We start from the raw sequence: 6,027 nt of genomic DNA, 5'->3' as shown, positions 1-6,027 counted from the left end.
CCTGCCGACTGATGTAAGTCACTGTTGTTGCGTTGTCCGACATTACTTGGACCACTCAACCCTGCAGTCTGCCGGACTATGCAGGCTTCCAGGCATTTGATGCTCCAGAGAGACTCTTCTGTATTCACGCATCCTTGCGCCATTAGTTCCTGACTGTAATCTCCCCAACCCTAGAGACTCGCATCTTTCATGAGTACCAAGCAGTCTGGCGATGTCAGAGAAACTCCCTTTCCCAGATAATCAACTTGCAATCACCACTGGAGGTGAGAGCAGGTTTCCATTGGCAAGTGCAGCTGAATCGAATAGTTCTGATACTGTGGGTTGCAGCGAGACAGCAGGGAGTGCTGAAGAAGGCTCATATGTGCTCTCACTCATGGCACCACTTCCAGGGTTGCCGCCATCAAACCAAGTACACTGTCGGGCATATAGTGTTCACCAAAAGACACATCTGAATACGAACTTCTGGCAAGAAAAGATTTTGCCCTGCCTCATGTCAAACCAAACACCCAGGTACTCCAATAACTGAGATGGCTGAAGACTGCTTTTAGCTAAGTTCACCACCTAACCAAGCTCCTGAAACAGGGAGAACACCTTGAGGGTCACCAAGTGGATTTATTCCAGAGACTTAGTTCGAATCAGCCAGTTGTCCAAATATGGGTGTACTAGGATTCCATCCTCTCAACTCTGCCGCCACTGCCACTATAACCTTGGAAAAAGTTCTGAGAGCGGCAGCTAGACCAAAAGGCAGCGCCCAAAACTGATAATGGCACACCAACACTGTGAAATGCAGAAAACATTTGTGTTCCAATCAAATGGGGATATGGAGGTACACATCAGACAAATCTAAGGAGGTCAGAAATTCCCCTGACTGCACAGCCAGTATCACTGAGTGCAATGTTTCCATGCAAAAATGAGTCACCCACAAATGGTGGGACGAAAAGAGCTCTTGTTCTTGGGCACAACGAAATAAATGGAATATTGCCCCATGGTTTCTTGAGTTGTAGGTACTGGAACCGCAGCCCTCAGACTGAGGAGCCTTGACAACGTAGATTCCACCGCCTGCTTCTTCTGTGGGGAGTGGCAGGGAGACACCATGAACACGTCCCGAGGAGCACTGCGGAACTCCAGCGCATATCCTTCTTGTATTGCTTCCAGGACCCACTGATCTGATGTGATCTTGACCCATCTCTGATAAAAGAGAGAGAGGCATCCCCTACCTCCAGTCCCAAGGATGGGTCAGCAAACCTTTATTGTGAGGCTCGGAAAGATCCACTACCCAAGCCCGTGCCTCACGGGCTGACTGGGATGAAAGGACCGAGACCTGCCAAAAGGCCGAGACCTCTGAAAGCTTGACCCTCTGTAGGGTCAAAAACCACTTGGAACCCCTGAGACGAGGCTTCATACCAAAGGACTGCAGTAACCGCTTCTTATCCTCCGGCAACCGAGGAACCGGGGATTTGCTCCACTTACTGGCCAGTTTCTCCAACTCACTCCCAAACAAGAGCAAGCCTTTAAAAGGCAATTTCATAAGATTAGCTTTGGAGGTTGCGTCAGTCAACCAGTTTCGCAGCCATAACTGATACCTGGCCGCTATAACCGAAGCCATTCCTCTGGCTCAGGTACGGACCAAATCGCAGCCTGCGCCTGCTAAAAAGGCAGCAGCAGGTTCCAAAACTGCTCTGGAACTTACTCCAGAATCATCAACCTCCTGAGCAAGAAGCAGACCAAGAGCGAGCCACTGTTATGATTGGTGTGTGTGTGTGGACCCTTGGCCCGAGGTGCGTGTTGACACAGCCTGTGGGGAGGAGCCCCACAGGTCCGCACCATCAGGAGGTGAGGTGTTGGAGTGTAAGGAAGCTCTGTGCACAGTCGTGGGGAGAACCCCAGAGACCAGGAGGTGACCCCTGTAGGGGAATCGTAGACAGTACTTAGAGAGTCTGGTGCTGTTGCGTCCGTCGGTCTCAGACGGCTTCAACTTCTGTGCCTCACCTTTCTTCCTTCTCTCTCCACAAGCCTTGGGAAGATGGCTGCTGCCGCGTCATCATGCCGCACTCTCCGGCGTCCCCAGAACAGCTACGGCGATGGTGTTCGCCATGTTTCTCCTGAGGGCCTCCTAGGGTGCGCACATGCACACCACCCATGTCTTTATCTTCATCATGGTGGGAACCTCGGGGGCGGCCCCTCTGAGTGACGTCACGCCATCCGGGTATTTAGCCTGCCCTTCGTTTGCTAACAAACTGAGTTAGCAAGGATTTGATTGCCTCCGGTCTAAGCTGCTTTGCCACTTCCTTGCTGCCGCTGGAAGTTCTCTCTGCCCTCCGGGGCCATTCACCTCTAACCTGGGTACCTGCTCCTCGGGGGCCCTATGCTTTCTTTCAGGTGCCTATCTAAGATACCGGATACTCGCTCCTCGAGGGCCTGCTCTTCCTGCCTTGGTGCCTGCAGACCAACTACTTCTGCCTGCCAGGATCTTCAACAAAAAAGCTATCTATTCAGTGAGTAAACTAACCTTGTCAGCTTGTCTCACCTCCAGCTTCAGCGCTGCGAGTCTACATCCGGGACTCTCTCTTCTACCCAGTGCAGCCTACCATCATTGAAGTGTGGGACAGGTCTCCTCTGCCGAGGACCCCTGGACTACTCTACTGGGTTACCTCACGGCTGCCACCCCTGGGCAGACCCACTAAGCTGTATAATAAATACGAATTCTCTGTGTCTGCGTGTATAGAGTCTAGCCTAGTACTGCGGTTCCTCACGGGGATCCTCCCCATGGGAGTGGCCATCTTCGCAGTACTCAAGAATCCACTCAAACACCTCAAAACCATAACAGGTGCGAGAAGGCGCCAGACAGAGCATGGGGCAGTAGGCGCCCAAACAACCAAGCAGGAGATACTCCGATAGGACAGCCCCGAAGGGTGGAGCTGTAGCATAGTGGGCGTAGAAGTGAAAGTGTAGACGAACCCTCAGGGCAGTGAGCCTTAGCCCAAATCCCGCAGCTCAGGTAGACAGGCACCTGGAGATCGGAGGGTAGCGGGTAGAGAAGAGGACCTGAGGAGCGGGACAGCTGTCAATGGTAGAATATCCAGGAGCAAGCCCCGAGGAGTGGGGAAGCTCAGGGTGATGATCTGAGAATAGGTGAGCGTGGCCCGAGGAGCAGGGAGTGCGAACAGTCTTGAATAATACTGCGCAACCCCGAGGAGCGGGGAAGGCCAACTGAGGACTCACAAGTTGCTGCAGTAGTTCCCAAGGAGAGCTGAGAAATAGAGCAGGATGCCAGATGAGATCCAAGAAGTGCAGTGCCAGCCGGAGGAGCGGGGTAGGCCAGGGAGCAAGTCCCAGTAGAGCGCACACTGACCCCCGAGGAGCGGGTGCCAGACAGGGTCCATGAAGCAGGCAGGAGCGGCATCTCAGGAACAAGAGGCAGGCGTAGGACTCGTACAGAACTTGTTGCCAAGTCAGCTTGCTGGGGGCGAACCAGGAGCTTAAATACAGGAGTCTGATGACATCATCAAACGGGGACGCCCCTGAGGTTCCCGCCGAAGCGGCTTCAAAGGAGGGACTTGTGATGCGCGCGCGCGCCTAGTAGGGCCCGACGTCAGAGCAGGAAGTAATGGTGTCCATGCCTCCGCGAAGAGGTCTGGGGAAAGCAGCGATGCAGGCAGGCCCGTGCAGCAAGCAGATCCAGGGAGGGTAGAAGTGTGGAACAAGCAGTGAGTACTCGCAGTCACAGCCGTTTGCGACCGACAGGCATAACAGCCACCAGGGAACAACAGGAAGCTATCTGCAATGTCATTGCCACTGCTTCAAATGCTTGCGTAAAGCCTCAATTTATTTATTTATTGATCCTCCTATCATGCACATTCTTCAAGGCTGCTCCTCCCTCCACTGGGATAGTCGTCCAATTAGAGACGGCACAGACAAGCACATCCACTTTTGGAAAACACAGATGCTCTCTCACCACTGGATCCAGGGGATACAGGCCTTCCAAGATCCGATCCCCTTTGAAATTTGCCTCCAGGGTATCCCATTGAAGATCAATCAATTCTTGAATGGCTTCCATAACAGGAAAAAAAACCAAGAGACTTTACACAAGGAAACCAAAGTGGGATTTTTCTTTGGCTTAGACATGGAATCTGAAGCAGGCACTCCCTGCAAAGTCTGGGAAATCAGGGCCAGCAGTTCATCTCTATGAAAGAACCGCAACATAGTCCTATACGGTTCTAGTCCCGGAGGAATTTCCCCGTCCTCCAGAGAGTCAGGACCTGTCTCATCATCAGTGCCCTCCAGATTTCTGTCAGAAACATCTGCAGCTTAAGGTGTACTTCCGCACTTAAACGTAGTACCGGGAGAGGGAGAGGTCACCGCCTGAGGATCAGACCTGCCAGGATTGGACGGGGCTGAGGACTATGTCTGAAGAAAAGATTGCAATCCTTGAAAAACATTCTACCCAAGAAAAGGCAGAAGGATGAATACCAAAGCCAGAAGGCACTTGTGTGGGCCCCACTGAGCTGCCGTCCCCTGCTGAGGAACCAGCAAGGGAGTTCCAAGGTCAGGCATTCCTCCAGACAAGTCTTTAACCAGGCCATCCTCAGGCTGGGAAGAACCAGGCTTAGTAAAATCAGAGGAAGATAATTCACCCTGAGCCTCTAAGCAGCGCTGACACATATTAGAGGGAGCACCCAGGCTGAGATGCCCGAATATGACAGGCAACACAGAGAGAAAGGCGCTTAGGCTTCTTTGTCACCGTTGCCATTAGTCCGTCAGTACGCTTAACAGATGACTGAAGATGAGCGCCCAGCCGATTCACGGTGAAAAAATTTAGGAATACAAAATGTATGCACACAAACGTTAGGCGCCCCAAGTCTATGTGCTGCAAAACTGAGCGCACTGTCACTGTGCCAAACCTGGGCGCACAACCGAAAAGTGTGGGAATGTGTGCACAGGCAGTGCGCCCAAAAGAAACTGGGCGCATGATTTGGATGCACAGCCGGATGCACCTGTGCACATCTATGGGCCTGTAGAAGGCAGCCAAACGCACAGAAAAGCACACAAAAATGCTGCCGCACCTACCACACGGCGCATAGGAAAAAGCCTAACAGCAGGGTCTAGCCCACTCAGACTGCTCAACCCACCAGGCTGCCCAGTTCCCTTAACTCCATGGGAGGGGGAACGAATGTCAGAATGGTGCACCGAGCACGGAGACAGGAGGAAGTCCTACACAAACCCTCTACTCTGTCTCTGACTTTCTTTTATTTTTTATAAACTTACCTGAGCTCAGCCTTTCCTGGCTGAGTACAGAGACAGTCTCCAGCTGTGGGGGTAGAGGGCATATGCTGTCACTGTTGTGCTTGGCTTCCTGCGCTCGCTGCCTTTCAGCTATTTAAACAGCTAAGTCCATGCTGGCTGAAGAAAACAGCTACTGGACCAAGGCACTCATCTGAGGGATCACGAAAGTCACCTCAGGAATTCTCAACTGGGGGAGGGACCATTTGGTATCACCACAGGAGAGTGGGGTATTTTATTAATTTGTTCTTCTATTTCTCCTATTAAAATCTAAACTAATCCCCAGTAGGGAAATGCATATCCTGCATCTGCTGGAGACAGAGAATACTGGCAAGCTGATGTCACTGCAGGAGTATATATACTGTGACATCAGTTTGCTCCATGTCCATCTGCTGGCAGAGGTGCATAACCCACTGGTCCTGAATCCATCTATCCACATGCTAGGAAAGATCATTATTGAGCATCCAGGTTTCCACAATATTCAGGCAGTTTGACAATAATGCAATAGCAGCCTATAACGTACTCTGTGTAAAATTTATAATGTATTTTCTGTTTAGCTAAAATTCTTCTCAATGGGGATAAATAGAGATTGAACAAGGTGGCTGATAGAGCTGACCCTTGTAGAAGAACCTAATGAACTTCTTGTTATTTCCAATAGTGGACTGTTTGGTTTTACATGAAAGATTCATGCCTAAAGAAATGAAGTAAGCCATCTGAGGACTGTATCCCCTATTCCTAATTCCATTA

Source organism: Rhinatrema bivittatum, chromosome 1 (genome assembly GCF_901001135.1).
Source record: "Rhinatrema bivittatum chromosome 1, aRhiBiv1.1, whole genome shotgun sequence".
NCBI lineage: Eukaryota > Metazoa > Chordata > Amphibia > Gymnophiona > Rhinatrematidae > Rhinatrema > Rhinatrema bivittatum.
Note: the sequence above shows the minus strand (reverse complement) of the source record.